The sequence below is a fragment of the Arachis hypogaea genome, chromosome 17 (genome assembly GCF_003086295.3).
Source record: "Arachis hypogaea cultivar Tifrunner chromosome 17, arahy.Tifrunner.gnm2.J5K5, whole genome shotgun sequence".
NCBI lineage: Eukaryota > Viridiplantae > Streptophyta > Magnoliopsida > Fabales > Fabaceae > Arachis > Arachis hypogaea.
The window spans coordinates 113,040,467-113,062,846 of NC_092052.1; the positions used below are offsets into that span (position 1 = coordinate 113,040,467).

The 22,380-nt window shown below is 38.0% G+C and overlaps 1 non-coding gene across 1 annotated transcript; it reads right to left on the reverse strand.

The window, feature by feature from the left end:
- Positions 1–21,426: 21,426 nt before the first annotated feature.
- Positions 21,427–21,534, reverse strand: LOC112768861 (small nucleolar RNA R71). Its single transcript, XR_003186242.1, has one exon. It is a non-coding gene; the product is annotated as a small nucleolar RNA R71 (small nucleolar RNA).
- Positions 21,535–22,380: the final 846 nt, after the last annotated feature.

Genomic DNA, 22,380 nt, shown 5'->3' on the forward strand with positions numbered 1-22,380 from the left:
ATGATGATGATGGATGATGGTTTAATGAGAAAAAGAAGAGAAAAGAAGAGAGAAGAGGAGAAAAAGAGAAAAGAGAAGGGTATGCATACAAATCATGAGGAAGGGGTGGGGGTGGTATGCGTACGCAAGCAGTGTGTACATGAGGGGTAGCTTCTGTTTGGGCCCATTGCGTATGCAACCAGTGTATGCGTACGCGTCTTGGGCCAATTTCAGTGTTAAGTGATTGAAAGTTAAATGAATGATTCCCCCACTCTGCAGCCTCTATTCTGTGTTTTCGGGCTTGGAACTGGGCCAAAAGGAGCCCAGAAATCGCCAGCGTCTTCTGTGTAATACAGCACGTGACGCTCTATCACGCGTACGCGTCACTTGGAAAAAATTCGGGTCACGCATACGCGTCACTTGTCTTCTGCGCTAGTCACGCGTACGCGTCGCTGCCAGCTTCTCAAAACACCATTTTTTTTTTGCGTTCCTTCCACTTTTGCATGCTTCCTTTCCATCCTCTAAGCAATTCCTGCCCTATAAACCCTGAAAACACTTAACAAACATATCACGGCATCGAATGGTAATAAGAGAGGATTAAACATAGCAAATTTAAGGCCAAAGAAGCATGTTTTCAATCATAGCACAAAATTAGGAAAGAAAATGTAAAATATGCAAATTCTTTGAATAAGTGTGAGAATAGTGGATAAAATGGGCTTTATCAATCTCCCCACACTTAAACATTAGCATGTCATCATGCTAAGCTCAAGAAAACCAAAAAAAGTGAAGAGGAATGGTGGAATTTATGAAATGCGACCTATCTATATGAATGCAACCAAATGCAAAAATACTTCTACCTTCTTAGTTAAAAGTAAACAAATTCTCCAAGACAAACATAAACTGGATTCCACTAATTCAAAGTACAAAATAAAGTACAAGTAAACTTGCAAGAAGAAAGCTTGTGAAAGCCGGGAACAAAGAATCAAGCGTCGAACCCTCACTGGAAGTGTATACACTCTAATCACTCAAGTGTTTAAGGTTCGATTCTCTCAATTCTCTACTAACCTTTCCTTCTAAGGCTTTCTATTCTTCTACCAATCAACAAATAATTTGATGCACAAATACACATATCAAGAGGTCTTTTAAGGGTTGTAATGGGGTTAGAGTCAAGGTAGGATTGTATTTGGTCAATTGGACTAAAATCTTAATCCTTAATTAACCCAAACTTTTCACCTAACTTAGGACAATCCATGTAATCAAAATACAAAACCTAACTATCCATTAACCATGTTTTCCATATATTCATGCATCCTAATTTCGAGTACAGTACATATGCATTGCTATCACCATTTACTTTGGGGCATTTTGTCCCCTTTTATTATTTGCTCTTTTTCTTTTCTTTTTCTCCTTTTTTTTTCTTTTTGTTTTTCTCAATGCATACGATTAAGATATTGAATGCAAGAATATATGCTCAACTATTATTTTGCACATTTTCACAAGAATATACAACACCCAATTCTCAAACCAAATGTTTCCAAATCCAACTTCCCCACACTTAAATCATGAACATTCTCACTAGTCTAAACTAACCAAGGATTCAAATTAAGGATATTATTGTTTTCTGCTTAGAGTTAATGATGTGCTAAAGTAAAGAACAAATGGGATAAGTAGGCTCAACATTGATTTACAAAGGATAATGAAAAGGTTAAGGTCATATGAGTATGTAAGCTCAGTGAAACAAGGCCTAAATCATATAAGTGCATGCATACATCAAACAATGGAAATATAGAATTAAGCAAGACAAAGATCACAATTTTAGAGAGAAAACACACACAAAAAATAAAATATTAGTTGATAAAATGCAACCAATCAAATAGACTCAAAATCTCACAAGGTTGTGTGTTTGAGCTCTAAACCATGTTCCAAAATAAATTTCTTAAAGCAAGTTTAATAAAAAAATTTTAATTCGAATTAGTAAAATGCTATAAAATAGTTTCTTGGAAAAGGATTTATTACTTCAAACAAGTAGTGGTAAAATATGCACAAATTCGAACAAACATGCAATCAAACATGAAAATGCAACAACGAACTAACAAAGTAAATAAAATATTGGTGTTGAGAAGAAAATAACTAACCCACGAAAGTCGGTATCGACCTCCCACACTTAAAGATTGCACCATCCTCGGTGCATGCAAAGAAGTTCAAGTGGACGGGCTGCTACAACTGATACTTTTCTCCAAAGAATGTGCAGATGGACTTGTCTGTCACCCCATTGAGAAGCTTCTCCATTCCCTTCTCAGTGGCCATCCTAAAAGAAGAGAAAAAGGAAGAACATAACCCAGAAACAAAGATAAGGAAATAAATAAAATATGGGTGGGTTAATGCCGAATAATGAGGGTCTCAATTACATGGTAGCTACAACATGCAAGTGAGAAAATAGTAGAAGCAAATTGCATATCAATAGTGCAAAAATTGTAACAAAGGGAAAGAGATAGTGGGTCATGAAAGACAATATCAATTCATGTCAATGCAAAAGAAATACAAGTATCATAAAAGATTAGCATTGACTTAAATAATATTACCCAATCAGAATAAAACAAGTCATGAAGCACCAGAATAATACAGAAGATATTCAACAGTTGAATAAGAACATTTAACACCAATGGTAAAATAATAACTTAGAAAAGAAAATAAAAATATGCACAAAATTAAAATGCAATGAATGAAAGTATGCAAATGTAAAAAGTAAATGAGAATGAAAGAGAATAAGGATGAGAAGGGAGGAGAAATGAAGAAGAAGAAAGTACGAATGGAGGGAGAAAGAAGGAGAAAGGAGAGAAGAAAGAAGTAAGAAATGAAAAACCGGGCGCGATGCGTGCGCATACATCATGCGTACGCATGAAAACGGAAACGGCCGTGCGACACGCACGCGTGGTCGGTGAAAAATGCATTCTGACACGTGAGCATCGGTCACACGTATGCGTGACTACACGCGCAATTCCAGCACCATGGCCGCACAACTCTCTGTTCAATTCACTATTTTACGCCGATTTCTATGCCCACGCGTACGTGTTGTTGAAGCTTACGCGTGGATTGAAAAATTTGTAGGGGACGCGTACGCATGCCTCACGCATACGCGTGGGGTGGCCTGTGCGCTTGGCACCCCTCCTGTGCGTCTCCATTGCAACTCTCTGTTCATTTTATTAATATTGCGAACCTGCATGTGACGCGTGCACGTCATCGACGCTTACGCGTCGATCGCAGTTTTTTGTTTTTTTGTTTTTGTTTTTTAGACAACTAAACCATGAATTAAACGAAATAACCATATCTAAAAACAAAAATAAAAATCTAACTTATTACTAATATAAATAAAAGGGAAATTAGAAAGAATTTACCATGGTGGGGTGTCTCCCACCTAGCACTTTTGGTTTAAGTCCTTAAGTTAGATATTTGGTGAGCTCCTTGTCATAGTGGCTTGTGCTTGAACTCATCTTGAAACTTCCACCAACGCTTGGACTTCCAATAAGCTTTAACATTCCCAAGTGAATTCACCAAGCCTTGATGAAGTTCTTCACAAGCTTTGAGCTCCCAAAATTGATCCTCTTGTATGCCGGGATCCCAAATCTTGTTTCTACACCCGTCTGTAAGTTGGTCATCGTTGTTCCAACCGGGTGGCAAGCAAGCCAAATTCTCAATGCAATACCAAACTCTTCTCTTTGATCCAACCAAGTGATCAGAAGTCCAACCCTTGCATCTAGCTCTTGAAGTCTCAACCTTGATGAGCCTTGATTTGCAACTCCAACCACTAAACATCCTTCTCTTATGCTTAATTCCACAAAGCTTCCTAAGTTGGCCGTCCGTTTCAAGAATACCATACTCAAGTGGGATAGGAAGGCGAATAGAGATAAGTTTTACCCACTTAAATGAAGGAGTAGATAGAAACCTAGGTAGAGAAGTTTCCAACGATCTTGACAAAGCATGTTCAACTCCCGTCCATCCTTTCCGAAGGACTTCCACTTCGACATCATTCTCAAACTTACTCAGAGAAGGTTCTTCATACCCAAGGAGTTCATTTGCAGATGTAGATTCATCACTAGGAAGACTTGATTCATGATCATCATCACCAAGGGAACTTTCTTCTTGGTCTATCCCATCCAATTCTTCATAGGGAATATGCCATGGAAGTTGTGCACTAGCCTCTGTGACATCAATTTCAATCTTCTTGGAAGAATATTCTACAACTCTTGATTTCCATGGAGGTTCGGCATCTCCTAAGTCTTCAACCACTTCTTCCTCTTCAACTATTATGGCTTCCTCCACTTGTTCCAATTCAAAGGCACATTCCTCACTTTCCACCGGAGTCTCTAGTGTCTCCTTCATGCTACGCTCTTCTATTGATTCTCCACATGTAGTCGTGGGAGTGCTTTGAGTGTTGATGTGCAGAGAGGCTAAGTTACCTACTACCTCAGTCAAGGTAGCTATGAATTCTTGTGTCCTCTTTTGCATCTCTCTTTGCTCTTGAAGAAGAATACTTAGAGTGTCATCCATTGAAGATTGGGGTGGATATGAGGGTTCATTGCATGGGAGGAAAGGTTCATGATATGAGGGTGGTTCATCATAATCAGGTTGTGGTAGTTCAACACTCTCTATCTTTTTCACTTGTTGCACAACACACTTCAATCCCTTGTTCTCAAGTTGAGATTCTTTAGCCATTAGAGCTTTGTGTGCTTTCCGGCTTTCCACTCGCTCTATTTGATGGATGGTTTCTTGAAGTTGATCCAGTGTCTCCTTGAGACGATCCCTTGACTCTTGTTTCGCTTGGATAACATGATTAAGATCATATACCTCTTGGATTGATGGATATGGACAAGGTGTATATGAAGGTGGTGGTTCTTGGGAGTAATTGGGTTGGAATTGGGGTGGCTCTATGTATGGTTCATATGGCTCATAAGGTGGTTGGTATGGTGGATAAGGATTAAGATCATATGAGGGTGTTTGGTAGTAGGTGACTTGTGAGTATGGTGGTTCAAAGCTATGTTAAGGAGCGGGTTCATATGCATATGGTGGGGCTTGTTGGGGGTCCACCATAGTTATTGAATTGATATGCATCCTGGAATGGCTCTTGTTCATAGTATGTTGGTGGGGGTTGTTGATTGTCACAGAAAGGTCCACCATAACCATTGTATTAGGATGCATCGTAGAATGGTTGTTGCTCATGGCACATTGGAGGATGTTGTTGCCAAAAGGGTTGATCAAATCCTTGTGGCTTTGATGACTTGCATCATCTACCTTTTTTCTTATATAAAAAGGACCATAAAAGAGCATAATCTCATTTGATCATTGCAATTCATGCATTATTTGATGAATATTATGGTACATTGCTTTGAAATGGGTTTATGCTAATTTTCAGGTGAAAAAGACATCAAAAAGGGAAGAAAACAACAAAACAAGGCTGGGCGTGTGAAACTGGCGTGCCACTTGGAGCAAACGCCACAAAAATGTTCCTGGCATGCCATGCCAATTCTAAATTCCAGAGAAGCACAATTGAACATTTTGCATGGGCGTGGCACGCCAGAAGCTGGGCGTGGCACGCCAGTGTAATTTTCCATAGAGCAATGTTGAAGGCCACTAAAGGGGCGTGGCACGCCTAGCCCATCACATACTGTGGGCGTGCCACTTGAACCATGGGGCGTGGCATGCCAATTCATCCATTCAGAGGGGATCATCACTTGGGCGTGCCACTTGGTATCGAAGGCGTGGCACGCCAGCATCAACTTATCACTTTGGCGTGCCACTTGAAGGCCCAGGCGTGGCACGCCAATCTTAGAAGACCCACACAAAAGGGGCGTGCCACTTGAGCATCAAGGCGTGGCACGCCAGTACAAGATTCCAGAAAGCAAGGTTGAAGGCCAAAAGGGTGGGCGTGCCACTTGATGTCGAAGGCGTGGCACGCCAGCCTCAAATTGTCACTTGGGCATGCCACTTGAAGACCCAGGCATGGCACGCCAACACTCAAGGAAGCCAAAGCAAAGCTGGGCGTGCCACTTGGAGGACCAGGCGTGGCACGCCAATTACTGGACCAAGGCAAATTGCTGGGCATAGCACGCCAGTTATATTTTCCAGAGAGGAAGATAGAAGGCCAACCATATGGGCGTGCCACTTTGTATCGAAGGCGTGGCACGCTAGCCCTAAAATTTCACTTGGGCATGCCACTTGAGTCTCAGGCGTGGCAAGCCAGCATCACCAATCAACCAAGAAGACCTGGGCGTGCCACTTGAGTTCTGGGCATGGCACACCAGCGAAGGAACCAAGCACACAAATGGAGCGTGGCACCGCAAACCCTGGGCGTGCCACGCTAATTCAGTTTTCCAGAGAGAAAGACCAAGCACACACAATAGGCGTGGCACGCCAGACCTTAGGCGTCCCATGCTAGTTCAACTTTCCAGAAGCAAGAAGAAAAGGGAGAAGGCCTGGGCGTGCCACTTGAGGTCGAAGGCGTGGCACGCCAAGCTACACAAGTAATTAAAGAACCTTGGGCATGCCACTTGGGCTCGAAGGCGTGGCACGCCAGGGATGCCAATGAAGGAGGGCGTGCCACTTGAAGAGTTGGGCGTGGCACGCCAAGCCAGAATTAGAGCTGTGCATGGCACGCCACTGAAGCGCCAATCATACGCCAGCTGGAAGATCATGTTTATTGAGTTTCTTTTCCCTCCAAATTGTAATTTTCTTTTCACTTTTGTATTTTCTTTATTTTCTAGTGCTAGGAGTAGTATAAATAACCCCTAAAAGTACTGAGAAGGAGTTAAGCAGTTGAGCTATTAGTTATAGTTAGATTTACTTTTCACTTTATCATCTCTTCCATCTCTTGTACTTTTCTTTGAGCTATGAGTAGCTAAATTCCCTCTCATTGAGGGAGGGAGCTCTGTTGTACTTGATGGATTAATGATAGTGAATTTCTTTTTCTCTTCATCCTCTCTTTGATTTGCTGGAAGGAATTTTGTTTTAATGATAGTGTTCAATCACCTTGGAAAAGGGATTGAATGCAAAATGGGTTTCATGGGAACCTTGGAAAAGGAAACATGAAACCAAGCTAGAAATCCATTCTCACACTTGAGTAGGATCTAGGTTTTGGTGTTTGGATATGGTGACATATAATCATCCCTCTACTTGGACCTATGATGATGTGTGGTATAATCAGGGACCAAACATATCTCTCTTCATGAGCAATTAGACCAAGGAATTGGCTATTGATCAAGATCTGAGAGATTGAGTCACCAAGGGATTGGGGCTCAATCAATCATGATTGCCAAGAGGTCAGTGAGTTGCATGATTGAAGAGGATATGAGCTGGATTTAATCCAAAGATACAACATCTCCTGATCTCAATGAATTCCCCTATTCTTATCTTCCATTCTCTTTATAGCTTTCTTTATATTCTGCAAATCCCCATTCCCATTTACTTTTGAGTCATTTATGTTCCTACATTTTATATTATTGCCATTTCTGTTTCTGCACTTTACTGCTTATGTTTACTTTTGAGCCATTTATGTTTCTGCCCATTTACAATTCTGCACTCACAATTCATTCTGCTTAGCTTAACTAATTCACCAATGAATTAAAGTTGCTCAAATCTACCAATCTCTGTGGATATGATCCCACTCCACTGTGGGTTATTACTTGACGATAAATTTTGGTGCGCTTGCCAAAAGAACGGATTCATCATTTTTATATGGGGTGTGAATTCGACTCATCAGGCTCCTCCCATCTTTGATTCTCCCAACCTTGATGCATATTCTCATTGTACATTCCATTCCCTACAACAAAATTTGAACTAAACTCATAGCCAAAGGGGTGAGAATTCATAGTTGCAAGTAAAAATAAAAGCTAATAAAAAAATAAGCAACAAAGTCCTAAAACTAAGAAAAACTAACAAATAAGCAAAAGACAAATATGTACAATAACCAATAATAAGGCACACATTTGTAATTCCCCGGTAACGGCGCCAAAAATTGATGGGGTAAAAATCGTCGGTAAAGAATTCACAAAAATAAGCGAGTTGTAAGTATAGATCTAAACCGAAAATTAAACCTCAATCAAATTTAATTTGTTTGTCACTTAAGCGAACCCAATAAAATTAACCAAAGTATTAAACCTCGGGTCATCTCTCAAGGAATTGCAGGGAAGTGTACTTATAATTGGTTATGAGATAATATATTTTTGGGTTTTTAAATGTTGGACAAGGAATATAAATGACAAGGAAATAAACTAATAATTAAGAAAAGTCCTAGCAAGGATTGATAATTAGAATTCCTATCCCCATTATCATAGTCACTTGTGATGGTAATTGCCTTTTGCTCTCACTTAGTTAACCTCTAACAATTGAAGGTAAGTCAAGTGAGAAATTCAACTTGAGTTCACAAGTCCTGATCAAAGATTAGAGTTAGTGAAGCTTAAGTCAAGTAGCAACTTTCAAGAGTCTCCAAATTACTCAATTCAAGCTAAGAACATAAAAAAGCTAACTTAAAATCCAACCAAGCATTTTATCAAACACTTGGTGGGCGCAAAATAAAAGCATAGAAAAATGATAGAAAATGTAAAATCTAAAACCAACAATTGCAAGCATCAATGATAATAAATAAAGAAAGAAGCAATAAACATGAAATACCTAAAATTGCATTAAAAGTGAAATCAAATCTAACATGAGAATTCATAAACTAAAGTGGCAACATAAAGTAATCAATAAGGGGAATAAATAAGCTAGAATGTTAGAACAATTAAAAGTAGAAGAGAAACTAAATTGAAATAAGATAGAATTCAGAAATTGAAAAGGAATAAAACTAAGAACCCTAAAACCTAGAGAGAGGAGAGAGCCTCTCTCTCTAGAAAACTATATCTAAAACCTAAAATTATGTGAATTAAAGTTGAATGAATGATTCCCCCACTCTGCAGCCTCTATTATGTGTTTTCGGACTTGGAACTGGGCCAAAAGGAGCCCAAAAATCGCCCCCAGCGTCTTCTGTGTAATGCAGCACATGATGCTCTGTCACACGTACGCGTCGCTTGGCAAAAATCCTGGTCACGCATACGCGTCAGTCACGTGTACGAGTCGCTGCCAGCTTCTCAAAACACCATTTTCTTGCGTTCCTTCCACTTTTGCATGCTTCCTTTCCATCCTCTAAGCCATTCCTGCCCTATAAACCCTGAAAACACTTAACAAACATATCACGACATCGAATGGTAATAAGAGAGGATTAAACATAGCAAATTTAAGGCTAAAGAAGCATGTTTTCAATCATAGCACAAAATTAGAAAGGAAAATGTAAAACATGCGAATTCTATGAATAAGTGTGAGAATAGTGGATAAAATCCACTCAATTAAGCACAAGATAAACCCTAAAAATGGGGTTTATCATTTGTGCTTGAATTCTTTCTTGAATACCCACCAATCTTGCATATCCAATATATTCACTAGGATCCCAAACTAGGCACACAAAGCCTTCAAGCAAAAGTTGTTGATTGTTGAAGTGAATTTCAGGGTCCCAAATCTTGTTTTTGCATCCGTCTTCAAGTTGATCTTTGTGGTTTCACTCGGGTGACAAGCAAGCCAAATTCTCAATTAGACATCCAAACACCCTCCTAAATCCAATCAATTGAGCGTGACTCCAACCCTTGCACCTAAACCTTGATGATGCAACCACAATGAACCTAGAATGGTGTTTCCAACTACTAACCATCTCCCTTTTTCTCTTAAAGCCACAAAGAGCTCTAAGTTGACCATCTGTCTCATGCTATCCATATTCAAGCGAAATAAGAAAGCTTAAGGATATGAAATTTACCCACTTGAATGAAAGAATGGATGGTGATGGCTTGGGGAGACGTATTTCCAATGGTCTTGCAAGTTTCACTCCCTTCTACTCTTCTTTGATTACCTCCACCTCTTGACAACTTGCTTCAATTTCCAATTCTTCCTCACCAAATTCTTCTAGCTCTTCCCTATCACTCAAATCATAAACCGGAGATTGAGTAAAATCTACCTCAATATCAACCTCAAATTCCATGGGGGGAAGACTTTACAAGATCATCAAGGGGATTTGTAAGTGTAGCAAAAAATCATTAATGATGAAATCCACTTCTTGATCAATTTTCCTCAATTCTCTAACCACTTCCTTAACACCAATGATCTCAACTTCCTCCTCTTGTTGTAACTCTTGCTTCAACTCCTTTTTTTCACTTTGAAGCTTCAAGTCCTCTTTCTCATTACACTCCTCAACTAGTCTCCCCCATTTAATATTGGGAGTGTCTTGATTACATGAGCATAGGTGGGAGGCTATGCGGTTAACAACTTCAGTCATGGTATCCACCATGATTTCCAACCCCTTTAGCTCCTTTTAATCCTCTTCTTCTTGCTTTTGAATACGAGAATAAAGATCTTTTTGTTCTCGCATTAAGGGTTGGAGAACTTCATTTAATGAAGGAGATGGTGAAGAGAATGGCTTATTGTTTGGGAGGAAAGTTTCATAATTGGAAGGTGGTTCATATTGGTAAAAGTATGGAGGTGGTGTACATGGAGAAGGTGGTTCTTGGGGGTATTGATGTTGGAATAGTGATGGCTCTAGATATGGCTCATATGGTCATTGGTATGGTGGGTATGGGTTAGGATCATATGGAGGTGAATAGTAGAATGGGACTTGTAAGTAAGATTGACAACAATATTGAGGGTTTGATTCATAATTGTGCACATTATGGGGTAGATTATTACCATAAGAGACCGAAGGAGGTTGTTGCCATGAAGATTGCTCATAACCGTAGGGCTCCTCCTTAACTTAATTTTTATTCCCATAATGTGATCCTTCATTGAAGCTTTCATTCCCTACAACATAATTGTAGCCAAACTCAGCCAAAGGGATGAGAATTCATAGTAGCAAAAGGAAATAAAAACAAAGAACTAATAAGAAACAAAGAAACAAAATCCTAACTACTAACTCAAACAAGCAAACAAACAAAGAGCAAACTATTCACAATATTCACATATATACAATACCCAATAACAAGCATACATTGCAATTCCCCAGCAACAGCGCCAAAAACTTGGTGTGAAGATTTATACCGGTTTGGAATTTAATAAAATAATTTCGTTGTGAGCATAACCCAAACCTACAATCGATCCTCACATCAAAGTTTAATTTTGGTTGTCACAAGTTTAACCCAATAAAAATAACCGAGAGTATTACTCCTGAGTTGTTCTCCCTAGGAATTGCAATCGAATACTCAATTATTGGTTATGAGGTTCACAAAGGTAGGTTGATGATAAAAAGCAAGAAATTAAATGGCAAGAAAATAAATCAAGTAACTAAAGATAACAAATAATAAAGAGGCATTCATAGCAAGAATTAAGAATCAAGGCTTTCTATCCTAGTCATTAATCATGACACAATAATTGCCAAGAGATAATCCTATTTCGTTATCTCCAACATCGGGAGAAAATCAAATAAGACTAGCTAATCTCAATCCATAAGTCCTAATCAACTTACTAATTGAATTAGCAAAATATTAGAGTCAATGGAAATAATATTAACTAACAACTCTAGATCAGCAACATAAGTTGGGTATTAATGACTCAAGAGTACCTAATTTCTCTTTTCAAGCCAAGAATGCTCAAAAACTACTCTAAACCTAAGCCAAGTATTTTATCAAACACTTGGTGTGCATAAAAATAAAAGCATAGTAAATTGCAACAAATATAAACCCTAAACTACTAAATGCAAGATGACAATAACAACAACTCAAACAAACATTAATAACATGAAAACATCAACATTGCATTAAATGGCAATAAAAATTAACAAGAGTTCATAAAACTAAAAAGTAGCTCAAAAGAGAAATTAATAAGAAGAAATAAGAGAATTAAACTACTAGAGCATGAAAATGTAAAGAGAACTACACTAAAAAAAGAATTAAAATCTGAAATTAAAGAGAAAATTAACCTAAGAATCCTAATTCTAGAGAGAAGAGGGAGCTTCTCTCTCTAGAAAACTATCCTAAAACATGTTTCTATCTATCCATAATTTCTCCCCCTTCATCATTCTTCAATTTGGCATGAAATAGCTTCAGAAATGAGTTGGATTGGGCTTGGAAAGCCCTGAAATCGCTGGTCACATGTTCATATTAATGAGGCAAGTTTTTTCCCAGTATGCGTATGCATACTATAAGCATGCATATGCATACGTCTTAACCCAGCGTCTACTTTGGCAAATTGCATATCATTTTAAAGTTTCAGATGTAAAATTTCCAACGCAACTATAACCGCCTCATTTGGACCTTTGTAGCTCAAGTTATGATCAATTTAGTATCAAGAGGTCAGGGTTGACAGCTCCACACATCCTTCATTTCTTCATGAATTCTCTACTTTTGCATACTTTTCCTTCATTCTTCCAAGCCATCCTTGTCTTCTAAAACTTCAATCACTTAAACAAACATATCAAAGCATCAAATGGAATAAGGATGAATTAAAATTAGAAAATTAAGGGCATAAAAAGCATGTTTTCACTCTTAAAAACAAATTAGGAAGAATTCACAAAACCATGCTATTTCAATGAATAAATGTGAGAATAGTTGATAAAATCTACTAAATTCAACACAAGATAAACTCTAAAAATGGGGTTTATCATTGATTGTCATAGTTTTTTCTATTTCTTGCAATTTATGAAGTTTTATGTTTATGTACACCAAGTATTTAATAAAATATTTTCTTTAGTCATGGAGTAGATTTTTTTTCTTTTCTTGGCTTGAGGTTGAGAAATTAGGTGACCTTGAGTCATTGATGTCCAATATTAATTGGTAATTTAGGGTTGTTAATTAATCTTGTTTCTATTGACGCTAATCTTTTACTAATTCAATTAGTAAGTTAGTTAGAACTTATGGATTAGGATTAATTATGCCTATTTGACTTTTCTCAATATGTAGATGGTGACAAAGTGGGATTAACTCTTCATAATTGTCATATTTGTGGTCAATGATAAAGATAATAATCCTTGACTCATCAACCCTAGCCAAAGACTTTTAGCACTTGAATTTGATTATTTTTACTTGTCATTTGCCTTCATTGTTCTTAGTTTAATTGCCTTGGATATTCAGTTATTATTTACATATTTAATTTCTTATAATTTAAATTCTCGTTTATTACGATCAAACCTCTAGTCTCTCATAGCCAATGATTAAGCATCCGAATGCAATTCTTAGGGAGAACGAGCTGAGATTAAAACTCTCGGTATTTGTTTTAAATTTGTGACTTCTTTTACTAAACTTTGAAAAGTGTTGAATTTCGGTTTAGAGCTACGACGAGCTTGAGTTTTAAACATGTGAATTTTCTATACTGGTGTTTAGCGCTCATCATTTTTTAGCGCCGTTGCCGGAGAGTTTCAATGTGTGTTTGTTATTGTGTGCTTGTTATTGGCTATTCTGACACAAGGACCCATAGAAAGAATTTTCCCAATAATTATTATGAAGAATTTGCCCATAGAAAGTTTCTCATCATTCTATGCTAATTATTATGAAGACAACATGGAGAAAGTTTTCCTTTGAGGTTAAGAAATTCCCATAAAGCCAGACAACATTAGAAACATCCTCAATATTTAGTGGCTTTCACAGGAAAAGGATGAATATGCTAAGTTGACAGCCCGGCTAACAGATAAGGTTCAGTGGGATGCTATCCTCTAAAAGCTCTGTGAGCCAAACTCCAATTGGACTTACAACCATAAAGGGGTTCAGATTAGACTGGAGGAAAACCAGCTAAATAAGGAGGCCACCACATGGCTCTATCTGATCTTTAGCTATGGCCACCCAAACACACTTCATGGACATTACAAACGACACTGCAATTATGTTGTATTGCATATTGGATGGAAGGTGGGTGGAACTCCACAAGCTAATCCATAACAAGATGAAGGACACTTTTAAATCCCAAGTGTGTGCTTCCATTCCAGTCTTGTCATGCAATTAGCTGCATCATATGACATTCATCTGCAGGAGAAAAATTGACAGTTGAGACCTCGGAGGGGGACAAGATCATTCTGAGAGGGTTGAAGTTCAAGGGTGAAGTTGCTGAATCATCAAGACCTCAGTGTCGCCAGTCTACCTCTGAGGGTTCTTCTTCGAACCTGATGGCAGCCATCTGGCAGAGGCTCACATGCATGGAGACTCGGATCATGCACCATTTGGCGAGCAATGACCATCGCAACAAGCGACAAAGTGAGTAGATTATAAAGATGCTTAAAGGACAAGATCCGGGTCCAGAGGAGCCAGATACACCGGAGGAGGAGATTGAGCAGCCTACTGACCAAGAGAGCGGAGCGAAGAGGAGCAAGACGAATCTACAGAGGTCGAGATGGATGATAAAGAGGACTCTTTCCACTCCACATGACTTCATGAAGCACTAAGGACAATGTGATAAACCCATATTTTATGATTCATCTTGTGCTCAAATTGAATATTTTTATCAATTCTTCACCCACTTATTCATATGGATTGCATGGTTTTACTTTCCCTTTCTTATTTTATGATATATGTGAAAAACATGTTTCCTATGCTTTAAAAATATTAATTTTAATTATCCTTTATTACCATTCGAAGCCGTAATTTGTGTGTTAAGTATTTTCAGGCCTCATAGGGCAGGAAAGGCTCAAAGGACGAAAAGGAAACATACAAAAATGGAAGGAAAGCACAAAAATGGTGTTTTGAAGAAAAGGCAGCGACACAAACGCATGGACGATGCGAACGCGTGCCTAGCGCGAAATGGTATCGACACAAACGCGTGACTGACGCGGACGCGTGCCTTGAGCAGAATGCAAATGACGTGTACGTGTGACTGACGCATACGCGTGACCAGGAAAACTCCCAGATGACGTGAACGCATGATCCACGCAAATGCGTGACAGACGCCACGTACAAGAATCTGCAGAAAATGCCCCCAGCGATTTCTGGACCCCTTTTTCGGCCCAATTCCAAAACCAGAAACACAGAATATAAGCCAGAGAATGGGGGTATCAAACAAAAACTTAGAGACGAATTACAACTTTCATAATTCATAATTTTAGGATTAGATGTAGTTTTTAGAGAGAGAGGTTCTCTCCTCTCTCTTAGGTTTTAGGATTAGGATTCCTTTTATTTTTATTACTTCAATGCCAGGTTCAACATTCCTTTAATTAATGTTTCTCTTCTATTTTTATTTATTCCAATGCTTTTACTTGTTAATGTTCCAATTTAGCTTATGAACCTTTTCATGTCAAGATTTGAATATTCTATTTAATATTATTTGAGGTATTTCAGATCAATGATTGTCTTATTCTATTTATGATGCTTTCAATTTAATTTAGATTTATTTTCCCCTTTTGGTTTTGGTTAAGTGATTGGTAACACTTGAGTTATCAAACTCAGTTGTTGATTGAAATTGGAATCGCTGATTGATTTGAATCGCTCTAAAAGCTAGTCTTCCCATAGGAGTTGACTAGGACTTGAGGATCAAATTAATCAGTCCACTTGACTTTCCTTTACTTTAGTAAGGGTTGACTAAGTGGGATTGAAAACTGATGAGCGGATAATTTATACGCTTTTCGGCATTGTTTTTAGTATATTTTTAGTAGGATCTAGTTACTTTTTAGGGATGTTTTTATTAGTTTTTATGTTAAATTCACATTTCTGGACTTTACTATGAGTTTGTGTGTTTTTCTGTGATTTCAGGTATTTTCTGGCTGAAATTGAGGGACTTGAGCAAAAATCAGATTCAGAGGTTGAAGAAGGACTGCTGATGCTGTTGGATTCTGACCTCCCTACACTCAAAGTGGATTTTCTAGAGCTACAGAACTCAAAATGGCGCGCTTCCAATTGCGTTGGAAAGTAGACATCTAGGGCTTTCTAGCAATATATAATAGTCCATACTTTGGCTGAGATTAGATGACGCAAAAGGGCGTTGAACGCTAGTTCTACGCTACAGTCTAGAGTTAAACGCCAGAAACACGTTACAAACCAGAGTTGAACGCCAAAAACACGTTATAACTTGGCGTTCAACTCCAAAAGAAGCCTCTGCACGTGTAAACTTTAAGCTCAGCCCAAGCACACACCAAGTGGGCCCCGAAAGTGGATTTATGCATCAATTACTTACTTTTGTAAACCCTAGTAGCTAGTTTAGTATAAATAGGACTTTTTACTATTGTATTAGACATCTTATGATCTTTTGAACCATTTTTAGATCAGATTGATCACGTTGGGGGCTGGCCTCTCGGCCATGCCTGAACCTTCATCACTTATGTATTTTCAACGGTAGAGTTTCTACACTCCATAGATTAAGGTGTGGAGCTCTGCTGTTCCTCATGATTTAATGCAAAGTACTATTGTTTTTCTATTCAATTTAACTTATTCCGCTTCTAAGGTATCCATTCGCACCCAAGAACATGATGAATGTGATGATTATGTGACGCTCATCATCATTCTCACTTATGAATGCGTGCCTGACAAACACTTCCGTTCTACATGCAAACAAGCTAGAATGAGTATCTCTTAGATATCTAATACAGAGGACCGAGTCCGAGATATTAGTATCTTCGTGGTATAAGTTAGAACCCATGGATGGCCATTCTTGAGATCCGGAAAGTCTAAACCTTGTCTGTGGTATTCCGAGTAGGATCTGGGAAGGGATGGCTGTGACGAACTTCAAACTCACGAGTGCTGGGCGTAGTGACAGACGCAAAAGGATAGTAAATCCTATTCCAGTATGATCGAGAACCTCCAGATGATTAGCCATGCTGTGACAGAGCATTTGGACCATTTTCACAGAGAGGATGAGATGTAGCCATTGACAACGGTGATGCCCTTACAGAAAGCTTGCCATGGAAAGGAGTAAGACTGATTGGATGAAGACAGCAGGAAAGCAGAGGTTCAGAGGAACGAAAGCATCTCTATACGCTTATCTGAAATTCTAACAAATGAATTACATAAGTATTTCTATCTTTATTTTCTATTTATTATTATTATTCGAAAACTCCATAACCATTTGATATCCGCCTGACTGAGATTTACAAGGTGACCATAGCTTGCTTCATATCAACAATCTCCGTGAGATCGACCCTTACTCACGTAAGGTTTTATTACTTGGACGACCCAGTGCACTTGCTGGTTAGTTGTGCGAAGTTGTGAAGTTATGTTTGGACCATGGTATTGTGCACCAGTTTGTTGGCGCCATTGCCAGGGAGAGAACGAACAACAAATTTTACAACCTTAGAGTAACAATTTCGCATACCAAGTTTTTGGTGCCGTTGCCGGGGATTGTTCGAGTTTGGACAATTGACGATTCATCTTGTTGCTCAGATTAGGTAATTTTCTTCTTATTTTATTTTCAAAAAGTTTTCAAAAAATTTTTCAAAAATCTTTCAAAAATTTTCCCTTTGTTTTCAAAAATTATTTCAGAATTTTTAAGAATGAATTCTAGTGTTTCATGAAGCATGTGAAGCCTGGCTGGCTGTAAAGCCATGTCTAAATTCTTTTGGACTGGGGCTTCCAACCCAACATTATCAAGAGCAAGCTAGTTGTTGCTAATCCATCAGCTGCTGTATGCTTGATTTGTCACTTAAAGCTTGGCTGGGCATTGGCCATGTCTAGTGTTTTGGACCAGAGCTTTCATTGAAAGCTTGGCTGGCTAGTGAGCCATGTCTAATTCCTGGACTGAAGCTTTAGACTAAGAATGCAAGATTCCTGGAATTCATATTAAAAATTTTGGAATCCTTATTTTTCTTTTTCAAATTAATTTTCAAAAAATACAAAAAAAAAATTAGAAAATCATAAAAATAAAAAATATTTCATGTTTCTTGTTTGAGTCTTGAGTCAAATTGTAAGTTTGGTGTCAATTGCATACTCATTTTGCATTTTTCGAAAATTCATGCATTCATAGTGTTCTTCATGATCTTCAAGTTGTTCTTGGTAAATCTTCTTGTTTGATCTTGATGTTTTCTTGTTTTGTGTCTTTTCTTGTTTTTCATGTGCATTTTTGCATTCATAGTGTCTGAACATGAAAGATTTCTAAGTTTGGTATCTTGCATGTTTTCTTTGCATATAAAATTTTCAAAAATAAGTTCTTGATGTTCATCATGATCTTCAAAGTGTTCTTGGTGTTCATCTTGACATTCATAGCTTCTTGCATGCATTCATTATTTTGATCCAAAATTTTCATGCATTGAGTATTTTTCATGTTTCTCTCTTTCATCATTAAAAATTCAAAAATAAAAAAAATATCTTTTCCTTTTTCACTCATAAATTTCGAAAATTTGAGTTGACTTTTTCAAAACTTTTTAAAAAAACTTAGTTGTTTCTTATGAGTCAAATCAAATTTTCAATTTAAAAATCTTATCTTTTTCAAATCTTTTTCAAAAATCATATCTTTTCCATTTTTTATTTATTTATTTTCGAAAATTTCAAAAATATTTTTAAAAATATTTTTCAAAAATCTTTTTCTTAATTTTATATCATATTTTCGAAAATATCATCAACAATTAATGTTTTGATTCAAAAATTTCAAGTTTGTTACTTACTTGTTAAGAAAGATTCAAACTTTAAATTCTAGAATCATATCTTGTGATTTCTTGTGAGTCAAGTCATTAATTATGATTTTAAAAATCAAATCTTTTTTAAAACTAATTCTAATCATATCTTCCTATCATATCTTTTTTTTTAAATCTTATCTTTTTCAAAAATTTGACTTTCAAATATCTTTTCTAACTTCTTATCTTCTTATCTTTCCAAAATTGATTTTCAAATCTTTTTCAACTAACTAACTCTCTCTCTAATTTTCGAAAATCTCTTCCCTCTTTTTCAAAAATTCTTTTTAATTAAATAGTTATTTCAATTTTCAATTTTAATTTGATTTCATTCCTAATTTTCGAAAATCACTAACCCCTTTTCAAAATTTTATTTTCGAAAATCCTCCTTCTCTCTCATCTCCTTCTATTTATTTATTCATCTACTAACACTTCATCTCACCCAAATTCGAACCCCCTCTGCCATCTGTGTTCGAATTTTCTCTTCTTCCCTTCTTTACATTACATTCATTTCTTCTTCTACTCACACAGGGGAACCTCTATACCTGGGTAAAAAGGATCCCTATTATTATTATTTTTCTGTTCCCTCTTTTTCATATGAGCAAGAGCAAGGATGATGAGCGGATAATTTATACGCTTTTTGACATTGTTTTTAGTATGTTTTTAGTAGGATCTAGTTACTTTTAGGGATGTTTTCATTACTTTTTATGTTAAATTCACATTTCTGGACTTTACTATGAGTTTGTGTATTTTTCTGTGATTTCAGGTATTTTCTGGCTGAAATTGAGGGACTTGAGCAAAAATCAGATTCAGAGGTTGAAGAAGGACTGCTGATGCTGTTGGATTCTGACCTCCCTGCACTCAGTGGATTTTCTGGAGCTACAGAACTCGAAATGGCGCGCTTCCAATTGCGTTGGAAAGTAGACATCCAGGGCTTTCCAGCAATATATAATAGTCCATACTTTGGCCAAGAATAGATGACGTAAACTGGCGTTCAACGCCAGCTTTCTGCCCAAATCTGGCGTCCAGCGCCAGAAAAGGATCCAAAACCAGAGTTGAACGCCCAAACTGGCACAAAAACTGGCGTTCAACTCCAAGAAGGACCTCTACACGTGCAACACTCAAGCTCAGCCAAAGAACACACCAAGTGGGCCCCGGAAGTGGATTTATGCATCAATTACTTACTTCTGTAAACCCTAGTAGCTAGTTTATTATAAATAGGACCTTTCACTATTGTATTAGACGTCTTTTTGACCATCTTTGGACGCCTGGTTCTTAGATCAAAGGGGCTGGCCATTCGGTCATGCCTGGACCTTTCACTTATGTAATTTTAACGGTAGAGTTTCTACACTCCATAGATTAAGGTGTGGAGCTATGCTGTTCCTCAAAGATTAATGCAAAGTACTACTATTTTCTATTCAATTCATCTTGTTTCGCTTCCAAGATATTCATTCGTACTTCAATCTGAATGTGATGAATGTGACAATCATCATCATTCCCTATGAACGCGTGCCTGACAACCACTTCTGTTCTACCTTCGATTGAATGAGTATCTCTTAGATCTCTTAATCAGAATCTTCGTGGCGTAAGCTAGAATGATGGCGGCATTCAAGAGAATCCGGAAAGTCTAAACCTTGTCTGTGGTATTCCGAGTAGGATTCAATGAATGAATGACTGTGACGAGCTCCAAACTCGCGATTGCGGGGCGTTAGTGACAGACGCAAAAGGATAGTAAATCCTATTCCAGCATGATCGAGAACCGACAGATGAATAGCCGTGCCGTGACAGGGTGCGTTGACCATTTTCACTGAGAGGATAAGATGAAGCCATTGACAAGGGTGATGCCTCTAGACGATTAGCCGTGCCGTGACAGGGCATTGGATCATTTTCCCGAGAGATGACCGAAAGTAGCCGTTGACAATGGTGATGTATCACATAAAGCCAGCCATGGAAAGGAGTAAGACTGATTGGATGAAGATAGCAGGAAAGCAGAGGTTCAGAGGAACGAAAAGCATCTCCATTCGCTTATCTGAAATTCCTACCAATGATTTACATAAGTACCTCTATCCCTATTCTATTATTTATTATTCGAAAACACCATTATCAATTTATATCTGCCTAACTGAGATTTGCAAGGTGACCATAGCTTGCTTCATACCGACAATCTCCGTGGGATTCGACCCTTACTCACGTAAGGTATTACTTGGACGACCCAGTGCACATGCTGGTTAGTTACACGGAGTTGTGAACCATGGTCTTGGCATCATGTTTTTGGCGCCATTTCCAGGGAAAGAAAGAGCAATGAATTTTACATAATTAAAGTGTAATCACGATTCCACGTACCAAAGGACAAGAACATTCTTGTTGAAGCAGACCCTGAACCTGAAAGGACTCTGAAAAGGAAACTAAGAGAAGCTAAAATACAACAATCCAGAGACAACCTTACAGGAATTTTCGAACAAGAAGAGGATATGGCAGCCAAAAATAATAATAATGCAAGGAGGATGCTTGGTGACTTTACTGCACCTAATTCCAATTTACATGGAAGAAGCATCTCAATTCCTACCATTGGAGCAAACAATTTTGAGCTTAAACCTCAATTAGTTTCTCTGATGCAGCAAAAATGCAAGTTTCATGGACTTCCATCTGAAGATCCTTTTCAGTTCTTAACTGAATTCTTGCAGATATGTGATATTGTTAAGACTAATGGAGTAGATCCTGAAGTCTACAGGCTCATGCTTTTCCCTTTTGCTGTAAGAGACAGAGCTAGAATATGGTTGGATTCTCAACCTAAAGATAGCCTGAACTCTTGGGATAAGCTGGTCAAGGCTTTCTTAGCCAAGTTCTTTCCTCCTCAAAAGCTGAGTAAGCTTAGAGTGGATGTTCAAACCTTCAGACAGAAAGAAGGTGAATCCCTCTATGAAGGTTGGGAGAGATACAAGGAACTGACCAAAAAGTGTCCTTCTGACATGCTTTCAGAATGGACCATCCTGGATATATTCTATGATGGTCTATCTGAATTAGCTAAAATGTCATTAGATACTTCTGCAGGTGGATCCATTCACCTAAAGAAAACGCCTGCAGAAGCTCAAGAACTTATTGACATGGTTGCTAACAACCAGTTTATGTACACTTCTGAGAGGAATCCTGTAAGTAATGGGACGCCTCAGAAGAAGGGAGTTCTTGAAATTGATACTCTGAATGCCATATTGGCTCAGAATAAAATATTGACTCAGCAAGTCAATATGATTTCTCAGAGTCTGAATGGAATGCAAGCTGCATCCAACAGTACTCAAGAGGCATCTTCTGAAGAAGAAGCTTATGATCCTGAGAACCCTGCAATATCAAAGGTGAATTACATGGGTGAACCATATGGAAACACCTATAATCTTTCATGGAGAAATCACCCAAATCTCTCATGGAAGGATCAACAAAAGCCTCAATAAGGCTTTAATAATGGTGGAAGAAACAGGTTTAGCAATAGCAAGCCTTTTCCATCATCCACTCAGCAACAGACAGAGAACTCTGAACAAAATACCTCCAATTTAGCAAACTTAGTCTCTGATCTATCTAAGGCCACTGTGAGTTTTATGAATGAAACAAGGTCCTCCATTAGAAATTTGGAGGCACAAGTGGGCCAGCTGAGTAAGAAGATCACTGAAACCCCTCCTAGTGCTCTCCCAAGCAATACAGAAGAAAATCCAAAAGGAGAGTGCAAGGCCATTGACATAGTCAACATGGCCGAACCCACAAGAGAGGAGGAGAACATGAATCCCAAGGAGGAAGACCTCCTGGGACGTCCAGTGATCAACAAGGAGTTT